Genomic DNA, 12296 nt, shown 5'->3' with positions numbered 1-12296 from the left:
TCCGTTTCTATGCCCACGACGCGTCACTGATGGATGCAGGAGGAAGAAGACTTAGGCTCCGTCAAGGACTGGATTGTAATTTTATTTTTCTGCATGGGTGAGTTTTAAGGACATGGGTTCATTATTAAACCTAAACCCATTAAGAGGCGCTAGAATGGTGGCTAACCAGCTACGCCATGTAGGGCATGCTGGTTGGTCATGGTCAGAAAATATTTTTTAGAGTTCTTTTAAATGTTAGGGAGACTTTTTGCTGGTTGGTCATGATGAAAAAGTATTTTTTAGAGTTCTTTTAAATGATAGGGAGACTTTTTTTGAGAGAAGTTTTTTTTAGGTTTTTTTTAAAGATGATTGTGATGTCCACATGACGCGAGAATGTTATTTTAAATTTTTTGGCATGATGGTGAAGTGTGCATAGCTTTCTCTCAAGCGGTCTGCAATGGCGGCCCCAACCACTAATTTTATTAACTAGTAAGCGTGCATAGCTTATGCAATGCACGTCTTGACTAATAGCATGTTGAAAATCGTGAAGACATTCCAAGTTACATCTTGACTAATACGAATCAAAAGAAAAATGTTAGAAGCGAAAAAATCCATACATACTTTAAAATGAATCAAGTATTTAATTTAGATTGATAAATCATGAAAATATAAAATGATAAACCATCAATTTCGATTCGTCCTCAGGAAAGTATTCACAATATATTAGGTGCTTTCCCTTCATCAAGTTCTTCTTTTTGTTGAAAAACTTCCGTTCTATTCATTTTCTCATAGCAGGACAACGAACATTAGAAATGATAAAAATTACATCCAGATTCGTAGACCACCTAGCGACGACTACAAGCACTGAAGCGAGTCGAAGGGGTGCCGCCGTCATCACCCCTCCCTCGCCGGAGTCGAGCAAAACTTGTTGTAGTAGACAGTCAGAAAGTCATCGTGCTAAGGCCCCGTAGGACTAACGCAGCAGAATAACAATCATCGCCGATGAAGAATACCGTAGATCGGAAGGTTCCAACCTAAAGACACACCAACGTAGATGAACTACTTCCCGCAAAAAAAAACGTAGATGAACTACGACTAGATCCGAGAAAATCCGTCAAGGACAGATCTGTCGGAGACACGTCTCCACGCCCACCGATGATGCTAGACACACCACCGGGACAGGGGCTAGGCGGGTAGAACCTTATTACATCTTCAGGGAGCCATCGTTGTCTTGTCTTCCTGAACATGACACAAACCCAAACAATCTAAAATCAGAGCCCTCCGCCGGCAAGGGCCGGGGTCCACCACACAACCATGGCCCTAAGGCCATTAGAGACGGGGCGAACCGGCGGCTGCGGCTACGGGAGGCAAAGGAGCCTTTCTTAAGTTGCAAGCTAGGACTCGTCTACCCATATAACCCCCTTCATCAAGTTCAATTCTTGGAAATTAAAGTTTTCATTGAGAAATGCTCAAAAAAGGGACTAATTACCTCGTGACAAGGATGCACTTAATTGTAGGTATTAGGGCCAACTGAGCTGAAAAAGGAAACCAGAACCATGCTACAAGATGATGATCCTCGGTCATCCAAAATAATTCTCCAAGTACTACATTTTTCCATGATATGCAACCTGATATCATCATTAAAGTTTTAATCAGGATAAATTCTTTTTTAGTAGTAGGAGCGGAGTTGACCATGTGAAATAATATAAATCACGCACTAAGATCTATATCATTCGCGTTAAAGGGAAATAATGAGCAATGCAAGAATTGGATTAGAGAATAACTTAGGGCATGAAGTCAGCGGGTAATCTTGCACACACAATGCTCTCCTTGACCATGTGAAATAATATCATCTCGAAAGATCGGGAGAACACAACACACGAAATAAACCCAGCCCCGGAAAAGTAGGATCGCACGAGGTGATCAAGGGAGGCGACGAGGGTTCCCTTGCGCGCCGCCGGTTCCCTCTCTCTCCGTCGGCCGCTCCGGCGGCGGGAGGGAGGGGGAACCTCGGGTTTGTTCGCTAGGTGGGTGTGTGGTAGGGTTACGGTTGAGGGAGACGCTGCCGAGGCCGTTGCGGTGGTGTCACGTCGGAATAAGTTTCTCCGGGCTCCGTTCGCGGTCAGGCAAGGCTTTTGCCTTCGTCTAGGAGCCAGCGGGGTTGGGGATCCCCGGATCTCGTCGAGGTCACGGGTTATGGTGGCTGGAGGTCCATCGGCACTGGCCGTTTGGGTCCTCAGATGGGCGATGTATGTAGGGAGACGAAGACCTTTCTTCTTCCTTGTTGGTATGATTTGCTGTTGTTGTTCTTCTCCTTCCTCTGTGCTGATGCTGGTGGGAGATCCTGCTTTGTCCGGGCGGATGGCCCGGCCGCGGTGCTGGGCCGGTCGGATGACTCGAGTTCTCTTCCTTCCGGAAGGGACACTTTTCGCGGTACTCAAAGCCAAAGATGGCGACGACTGTTGCAGGTGTGTTGGATTGATGTCCATGCCCTCTCAGCGCTGGTGTCGAGAAAGGAGGAAGCAGCGTGGCGGCAATTGTATGGTCGAAGATGATGACCTGTTTGCGACTGGTTGCAGATCCTTCTGCTGCAGGGGTCTTCTCTCAAGATTCAGGGATGATGACACAGGGCTCCTGAGATCTTCTTGTGTTTTGGTTGTCTTAGGGTACTCTAGGTGTTCATGGTCCTTTGTGTTTGCGTTTCAGTGTGCTGGTAAGGGTCAACTACTTTGTAATGATTCGTGATATGAATGAAAAAATTCTAAAAAAAAGAAAGATCGGGAGACCCCTGCACCTATCACTGTGCCCCCTACCCTCATCTCTTATGTCCCTCGCTCATCTCTTTCTCCCATCCTCCTTCCTCTTTTAGAGCTCGAGCAAAGGTGTCCTTAGATCAATCGATGTCGTAGAGAAAACGGAGGTAGCACTGGGTTAGCGATATTAATCGTGGGCGGCGCACGGAGCTGACGAGTGCATAACTAGGATTTGATCTTTCTTCTTCTCTTCTTCCTCCTTACATGTGGTAGTATATAAAATGGATTGCATTTTAGAATATAGATTACAGTTTCTTTATTCACTCTTGGTGAAAATGCAGGTTCAGTGTCGGGATTCCGAATTCCAAAATAAATTACACTTAATTTGTAGGCACGATTTACTTCATGCAAGCGTCAATTACTGCATGTTTGGCGAGGTGCCGGGAGGGGAGATTAGGGCCTGAGGGTGAAGGCTCCAACGAGGTGCAGGCCGGCTGCCAACACGGGGAGGATGTGTGTGGGTGCCCATGTTGGGGAACGCAGTATTTCAAAAAAATTCCTACGATCACGCAAGATCTATCTAGGAGATGCATACACTACAAAAAAAGACACATCCGTGACATTTTGGGCCGAACGAAATTTTTTCTATCAAACTTATGACACTTCTATGACGATAATTGTGACAAAACCCGGTATCATCATAGATGTGGTGGGGTCCTACTTCTATGACAAAAAATCATGACAGAAAATGGGCTTTTCGTCCTGGGCGGGCCGCAGACGCAGCTGCATGACATTCTTTGGGCCGTCCATGACAGAAAAAACCATGGTAGAAGCGAGGGCGAGGAAAATATCGGGGTGTTCCCGCTTACGGTGGGTGGTCGGGGCCGAGCGATGCGCGTTTCTCTCGTACACGCACGCGCGTGGGTGCGAGGCATTGGGCTCTAACTGAACCCGAGCGAGGCGTTGGGCTCTAACTGAACCCGAGCGAGGCGTTGGGCTCTAACTGAACCTGAGCGATTGTACTGCAGGCTACGCGTTACTGAACCCGAGCGATCGATCGATGGCTGTTAACTGAACCTGATCGAGCGATTCCTTCGCTACTGCTGCTAACTGAAGCCGATCAATGCTGCCTCTGGATGAACAGTGAGCATTGCTGGGGGGTTTGGATGAACAGTTCCCGGTGGGGGTGGATGAACAGGACCCCGTGGTGTTGCCTCTAGATGAACAGGACCCTGATCGATCGAGCCGGTTGGGACTGGATGAACAGGACCCCGTGGAGGGCTAGATGAACAGGACCACCCCGTGGAGGGCAGGATGAACAGTAGACGGTGGAGGGCTGGATGAACAGTAGCCCGTGGAGGGTGGTTGAACAGGAGCCCGTGGAGAGGGCTGGTTGAACAGTAGCCGGTGGAGTAGCGTGCGGTGGAGGCTGGATGAACAGGAGCCCGTGGATGAACAGTCGCAGGTGAAGGCCGGAGGAGGTCGACGGTGGATGAACAGTAGCCCGTGGAGGCTGGAGGGGGTCGACGGTGGAGATGAACAGTATCCCGTGGAGTCGCGTTTTGCGGTACGCCACACCCCTCCCGATGAACAGGACCCCCGTTTCGACCGTAGCGCTCCAACACAAGTCAGTTTCCTCCGTTTTGCGGTACGCCACACCCCTCCCGATCAACAGGACCCCCGTTTTGACCGTAGGAGGTCCGTTTCCTCCGTTTTGCGGTACGCCAGACCCCTCCCGATGAACAGGATCCCGTTTCGACCATGGCCGGTTGAACACAAGGCCTTTTCCTCCGTTCTGCGGTACGCTAGGCCTCGTTTCCATCGGCTATTCCGTCCAAGCCCTCCCGATGAACACGACGACGCATTCCGTTCCGACCCAGCCGGTTGGCTCCCCATGAACATGACGACGACGTAGTTTCTCCGTTCCGACCCAGCCATGTACATGAGCCCTGGCCGTACGTATGCACGAGTAGGCGTTCGAGACCCTGCCCGTATGTACATATGTGGCCGTATTTTCTTTCTTGCACACTGGCCGCTGTACGTACGTGTACATGCTACGTACGCGCCTCTACTACGACACGTGCACGCCTCTACATCGACCAGTATGTACGTACATGTTCGCGACCAGAATGACAACTCTACATACGCTTCGACCAGGTGGGTCCCGACTGTCAGGCACTTCCTTGCCTACGAAGATGTAGCTGGTGGGTCCCAGCAGTCAGGGGGGCGAATCGTTTTTTTGCCCGGACGCACTTCCTTGCGTGCGAAGATGTAGCTGGTAGGTCCCAGCAGTCAGGGGGAAACATTTTTTTTCACGAAATACAGTTGCCCGTTCGGTGGGTCCCTGCTGTCAGGTGGAGGAATAATTATTTTGCGCGTAATAAGGAGACACTTCCTTGTGGCTGCCGTGGACCCAGCTGTCAGCCTCTCCACGTACAGTACTCTTCCGATGGAAGTCGTTCCTTGACCACATTGACCACGCCGCTGTCAGATGTGGGGTTCCGGCAAACCTTAAGGTTCGAACACTGGGGTGCGCGTGAAGTCTTTCCCTCCTACCGATCTACGCCCTAGCTCGCTAAGATCTCGTGGACGAACTCGACGACCTCGCAACACAGAAAGACACGGGATTTATACTGGTTCGGGCCACCGTTGTGGTGTAATAGCCTACTCTAGTGTGGTGCTGGTGGATTGCCTCTTGGGCTGATGAAGAACAGTACAAGGGGAAGAACAGCCTCCTGAGGTTGAGGTGTTCTTGTGCTAGTGTTGGCTTTCGATCTGTTCCTGTCCTCCCTGCTACTGTGGTGGCTAGACCTATTTATAGAGGCCCTGGTCCTCTTCCCAAATATTGAGCGGGAAGGGAGCCAACAACGGCGGGCAAATTTGAAGGGGGACAACTAGTACAAGCTATCCTGACAAAAGTGGTCTTCGCCTGCGAAAGGCTCTAGTGGTGACGCCGTCTTGGGCTCCACGATGACCTCCATCTTGCCGTCCTCCTGGTCTTGGTCTCGTTGCACCAATATAGCAACCTTTGCCTGATGCCTCGGTACTCCTCGCCTGCGCTGGTCTCCTTAGCACCAAAGAGGAAACAAGGACGCTGCTGTTGGGGATCGTTGCAGAAATTAAAAAATTCTACGCATCACCAAGATCAATCTATGGAGAGACTAGCAACGAGAGAGAGGGGAGTGCATCTTCATACCCTTGAAGATCGCGATGTGGAAGCGTTACAAGAACGCAGATGAAGGAGTCGTACTCGTTGTCGGTGTCAAAACAGGCGGATCTCGGGTAGGGGGTCCCGAACTGTGCGTCTAAGGCGGATGGTAACAGGAGGGGGGGGGGACACAATGTTTACCCAGGTTCGGGCCCTCTCGATGGAGGTAATACCCTACTTCCTGCTTGATTGATCTTGATGATATGAGTATTACAAGAGTTGATCTACCACGAGATCGTAGAGGCTAAACCCTAGAAGCTAGCCTATGGTATGATTGTTGTTGTCCTACGGACTAAACCCTCCAGTTTATACATGCACCGGAGGGGGCTAGTGTTACACAGAGTCGGTTACAAGGCAGGAGATCTACATATCCGTATTGCCAAGCTTGCCTTCCACGCCAAGGTGAGTCCCATCCGGACATGGGACGAAGTCTTCAATCTTGTATCTTCATAGTCCAACAGTCCGGCCAAAGGATATAATCCGGCTGTCCGAGGACCCCCTAATCCAGGACTCCCTCAGTAGCCCCTGAACTAGGCTTCAATGACGATGAGTCCGGTGCGCAGATTGTCTTCGGCATTGCAAGGCGGGTTCCTCCTCCGAATACTCCATAGAAGATTTTGAACACAAGGATAGTGTCCGGCTCTGCAAAACAAATTCCACATATCACCGTAGAGAGAATAATATTTCCACAAATCCAATCTGCCGACAGCTTTTCATAATGTGACGTATTGCCGTGGTCTGGTCATGACGAACCGTTTTTCCAAGCCTGCCACTGCACGTATTGCGAGGCGGTTTTTATTGGCACGTCCTGTTGAAGCAGAGATCGTGTCCCTTTTTTCACGGGATTCTCATCAATACGGGTATGGGTAACCCAATCGTGCCTGTTGGTATGACTCCTCGATTTTAGGCAAATCCCAAACGGCCACGCGGAGGACGCTTGATATTCATCCTCTTTATAAAGAGGCCAAGGCCTGTCCTTTCTTCTCGCACTCAATCGAACCCTTCCCCCACCTCGAGTTCCAACGCTCAAGGCTCAGGCTAGGCGCTTCGGACCTTCAATCATGTCCGGATCCAACCTTCAAGGTCGGTGGATGCCCTCCTCTATCACAGAGGAGGACATTAAGAAACTAAGAGAAGCCAGGTACCTGACCGTCGAAATCTCGCACAGGTTACCTGCTCGAGGGCAGGTCATTCCCACTCCCGAACCCGGCGAGAGCGTCGTATTCGTCTCTCACTTCCTCCGAGAGCTAGGCCTTAGTCTAGATCCCTTTGTAAGGGGGCTCATGTTCTATTATGGGCTGGATTTCCATGACCTGGCCCCGGATTCAATCCTTCACATCTCATCGTTCATCGTCGTGTGTGAGGCCTTCCTCCACGTCACCCCGCACTTCGGCTTGTGGCTCAAGACCTTTAATGTGGAGCCAAAGACGATTAATGGGCGACACGCAGAATGCGGAGGAGCCGTAATAAGCAAAGGCGCCGATGTTCCATGGCCAAAGGGTTCCTTCCCGGAGGTATCCAGCTTATGGCAACGGGAGTGGTTTTACATCACAGCTCCCCGCGGTGCTAAGTGGGTGGCCGCCCCTGCCTTTCGCTCGGGCCCCCCGCCACAACTAACGTCATGGATCAAGAAGGGGCCGGAATGGGGGCCAGTAAAGGATGTGCCGATATTGCAGAGTCGCATCCGAGATCTCCTCGAGAGAGATGTCAGCCTGGTCACGGTAATGCAAGTCATGCTAGTTCGTCGAGTCCTGCCTTGCAAACGTCGGCCTCTCCGTATGTGGGAGTTCAACCCAGAAGGACCGCGAGCTATTCAGCACTTCCTCAGCATGACGCTCGAAGAGATGTACAGATAGTTCTTCGGATCACAAATAAAGTGTCCGGACACCACCGAGGATGCGGGTCTGAGCTGCAATCATCCAGATGCCCAAGTAAGTAGTCCTTCGGCCGAACACGTTGTCTCTTTTTTATCACAACATCATTTTGAAAAGTCGCTCTTTGACCAGGACTGGGTAAAAAAGGTGAAGATGATCAGGTGTTCGGCCCCCCTTCCCGAAGGCTCAGCAGATCCAGTACTGGTCAGAATGCTTGAGCTTGCGCCTTATCAAGCGCCCTCAGGGGAAGATAAAGGGGGAATAAAGAGGCTGAAAGCGGGCCTCACTCATTATTCATCCAAACCGGGGAATTAGTGCCTCCGCAAAGGAGGATAACCGGGGAGAAGAATCTGAAATTCCCTCTCCCCAGGGAAGGAAGAGGACCGCCTCTGAAGACTTGGAAACAATGGTTTCCAAACGAGGGAAGAAATCTTCGCCAGGGGGTCCTGCCCCGGAGGGTATCCTTACCGCACAGTGCCCGCAAGGGTATCAGCCCTCCACCGAGCTGTAAGTAAACAAAAGTACTCCATAGTAAAAATATCCTGCTTTATTTCTGAGGACAATAACCGAAGCATATGTCTTGTAGTTCGGATCGTAGCCCTTCTCGACAGAGTTCGTCTTCGGGGGATCTTCTTCCGGAGATGATGGAGAGCGAAACACCTCCCCATGCCTCCCCGCCTCATGAGGCGGGCGACCCTGAGGTGTCATCACGGAGGATTTCTCCTGATCCGCCAAGGCCAGGGGGTAACCCTTCGGCCCCCAGAAGTCCGGAGTATTCGACTCCTAAGGAGAGCAACAGAAAGAGGCCGGGATGGTCCGGTGCGCGACCTGACGCACTGAAGAATCTTCTGGAGCAAGCGGCTATCTCAGAAGCGCATCGTACGCTAATGGGTACGGTGGTTGAGAGGATTTCATCCGCCGAAAGCGGGTTGCATGAAGCTTTTATGAGCCTGCTGAGAGGCTTTGAGGTACGCAAAGTAGTATATGTTTTTTGACGGTACCGCACACGCTAGGTGTGCCCTATGCAGATAGTAGCCCCTGAGACTCTGGTTGTCAAAAACGGCGGCAAACAGAGGATCATAGTCCCAGGTAATAATCATGCCGCCTTCATGTGCAGTGGCTGGAGGTCCGGTGGCTAGCCGGACTGGTGAGTTTGCCGAGCTGAAGCGGCAACTTGATGCGGCAGATGCCGACATCGTGCTTGTAAACAAGCGGCTTGACGAGGCACAGGGTATGTGTTTTCTCCGGTGATCAACACATATTAAGAGGAGCATGATGCTAGTATCTTTAATATGTTGTGACTGAAGATGGGGTTGCCACCGTGGAGACCCTTCGGGCAGAACTTGCCTGAGCCAAGGAACAAGCCAGGAAGAGTGATGCGGCCGCTCTAAAGGCGGTCGAAGAGCTGAGAGCCGAACAGGCTGCGCATTGCCAAAGCAAGGATAAAATAGCCAAGATGGCTGTTGAGTTGAAAGATGCCGCCGACCGTTACGAGCTTCTTGAAAAGGAAAACCGAACGAAGATGACGGACCTGGAGAAGGCCATGGTAGCGGCCAAGGACGCCCGCTCTAAAATCAGAGCGGCGAAGGAGGAGCTACATCAAGCCGGGGATATCGTGGCTGGGAAGCCCTTTTTGTTGCAGACGAAGTTCAGAGATCCTAAGTATGCCCCCCTTGATCAATTATGGAGTTCTGCAGACGCATACGTGGATTTGGCAGTGAGTGCTGCTGATGCGGCCGAGTTTTTCAAAGATCAAAAAGACCGTGAAGTGGAAAAGCTGTTCTGGTCATAGTTCAATGTTCCAGTGCGTCCGCTGCTGTTGAATGAGCGAATGGCCGAGTGGGCCGAGCTCCATAGGTTGTCCGGGCTTGCCATGAGGTCTGTTGTGGATCATCTTTGGTCGGAAGGACCAAGGCCGAGTAGCTATTTTGGTTTATTGCAACAATTCCTTGGTGCTGTGCCGCGCATCGACGCTATGAAGAGGTCGGCATGCATAGAGAGTGCGTGGATGGCTCTTGCCCGTGTCAAGACATACTGGGCAGAGATGGAGGCCACCGCTATTGCAACCCAGAGTTCGGCCGTGGGCCGAGTATCGGCTGAGCACTACTTTGAAGAAGTCCTTGAAGGCGCTTGTTTAATAGAGGCTCAGTGCTCGAATAATATTATGTTCTAGTGACATGTATTCCCATTGTAAGAACAATGTTTATTAAATTATAAGGCTGTGTATACTTTTGCCTGAAAGTATTATGATGCCTCCTGTGCGGCCGTTTATGTATATATGTATATAACCTGAAAGTTTGCAGTCGTCGGCTTCAGCTCCCACACATATAATGCGGGGGTGTTCGCAAAAAACGCGTATTCACACTTGATCCAACGTCTTGGTCCATTAAGGAGGTGATAGCGCAGCGAACGAGGCAATCGGACTATATTGCTTTAACACTTTCACTTAGCCATAGGAGTTTGACGGTGGGACTACTATATATCCCCTGGTACCTCCGCGCTCATCCGAATACGGGGCGTGTACATACATGACCGGGAAACGGCCCTTCGTTAATGCGGAGGAATCCCGAAGATTCCGCTAAGTCATCGAGTGGTTGACCAGTCTCGCACTTTATCATGACAATCAGTTTTCGGCTTTCTCTACTGAGGTGCTCATCCGGATGAACCAGGGCACAATCGTAGTAGTTCTCCCGGTGCCACCTTAGCCGATAGAGCGGAACGTAAGGTAGCAAAACGCGGGAGCCAGGCAAACCCAACATTTTACCAAAGACATGATTCGGAGCTGATGCATATAAGGCCAAACTCGCGACGCCGAACACTTCCTAAGGTATTCGGTCTTTACAACATGTACCGGGCTGAGCAACGCCCTTGATAATGAGCCCCGAGTGTCCAGGTACGTGCATTTTTCTGACGTGGCGAAATGCCAATAACGTCAGCATCCTTCTCGGTTATACTGAGTATCCGGAGGATGTGAACAACAAGAGACAGTAAAAAAGGTTTACACAGGGTCTTAATCTAAAAAGAAACCTTTGAGCAGGTCCCTGCTGCACGTCTGCGCCTGTGTCTCCGTTGTGCCGTATCCTGGAAGGGTGTAGCACGATTGTCATCTGTAAAAGAGAAGAACTTAGGTGAAAGTTGTCGTGCGAAAAATTGGTTATTCTCAATAAACCATTAAAATTCAAGATAAGTAAAGTTGAGCCGAACTAGCCCTGTTTACACGCGGGAAGCCCCTGGTACCGCCTATGGGGGTATAATCATCAAACCAATCTCGGGTTTATCTAAGATGTTATAGCTAGTAATGCACCGGACTCGTCTAGCCGTGTCCGCGGTCTTGACGACCGATCATTTATTCTGGTTGGAGAGGCCGTTTAGTGTTCGGCTGTTAAAGCCGCCGCACATTCTTCCGCACGTAAGGAACGTTCAATATTTCCGCTAATTGTGATGATGCCACGTGGACCGGGCATCTTGAGCTTGAGAGAACTGTAATGCGGTACTGCATTAAAGCGAGCGAAGGCTGCTCTTCCGAGCAGTGCTTGATAGCCACTTCGGAATGGAGCGATGTCGAAGGTTAGCTTTTCGCTTCGGAAGTTGTCGGGAGAACCGAATACAACCTCTAGTACTAGAGAGCCCGTACAGCGGGGCTCTGGGCCTGGTATTACTCCCTTGAAGGTAGTATTACTGTCGCTGATTTTTGTCGGGTCTATCCCCATTTTGCGGACTGTGTCCTGGTATATCAGATTAAGACTACTGCCGCCGTCCATAAGGACTCGTGTGAGATGGTATCCGTTTATTATTGGGTCTAACATCAAGGCAGCCAATCCTCCATGCCGGATACTTGTCAGGTGATCCCTGCGATCAAAAGTGATCGGGCAGGCCAACCAGGGGTTGAACTTAGGGGTGACGGGCTCTACGGCGCGTGTGTCTCGGAGTGCATGTTTGTTTCTCCTCTTCGTCACATGGATCATGTTCACTATTTTGACCTGTGGTGGGAATTTTTTCTGTCCCCCAGTGCTTTGCTGGCGAGGCTCGTCCTCGTCTTCACTTGGTGTCTCCCTCCCCTTGTGTTCGGCGTTTAGCTTACCGGCCTGCTTGAAGACCCAGCATTCTCTGTGGGTGTGATTTGCAGGTTTATCGGGGGTGCCATGAATCTGACATAGTTTGTCTAGAATCTTGTTTAGGCTGGACGGTCCATCTCTGCTGCCTTTGAAAGGATTTTTCCGCTGACCCGGTCTAGAGCCCATGAATCCGGCGTTTACCGCCGTGTTATCTGGGCTGTCTTCTTTATTTCGACGCTTGCTTTTATTGCGTCGTGGTTTTCCATTGCCATCCCTGACTTCGGATGTGCCTGGGTCGCTGGTGCTACTACGGGCTAGCCAGCTATCTTCGCCCGCGCAAAAGCGGGTCATGAGGCTTGTCAGGGCTGCCATTGTTCTCGGTTTTTCTTGGCCGAGGTGTCTGGCGAGACATTCGTCTCGGACGCCG

The sequence above is a fragment of the Aegilops tauschii genome, chromosome 7 (genome assembly GCF_002575655.3).
Source record: "Aegilops tauschii subsp. strangulata cultivar AL8/78 chromosome 7, Aet v6.0, whole genome shotgun sequence".
NCBI classification, from domain to species: Eukaryota; Viridiplantae; Streptophyta; class Magnoliopsida; order Poales; family Poaceae; genus Aegilops; species Aegilops tauschii.
This window is presented reverse-complemented; position numbering follows the sequence as displayed.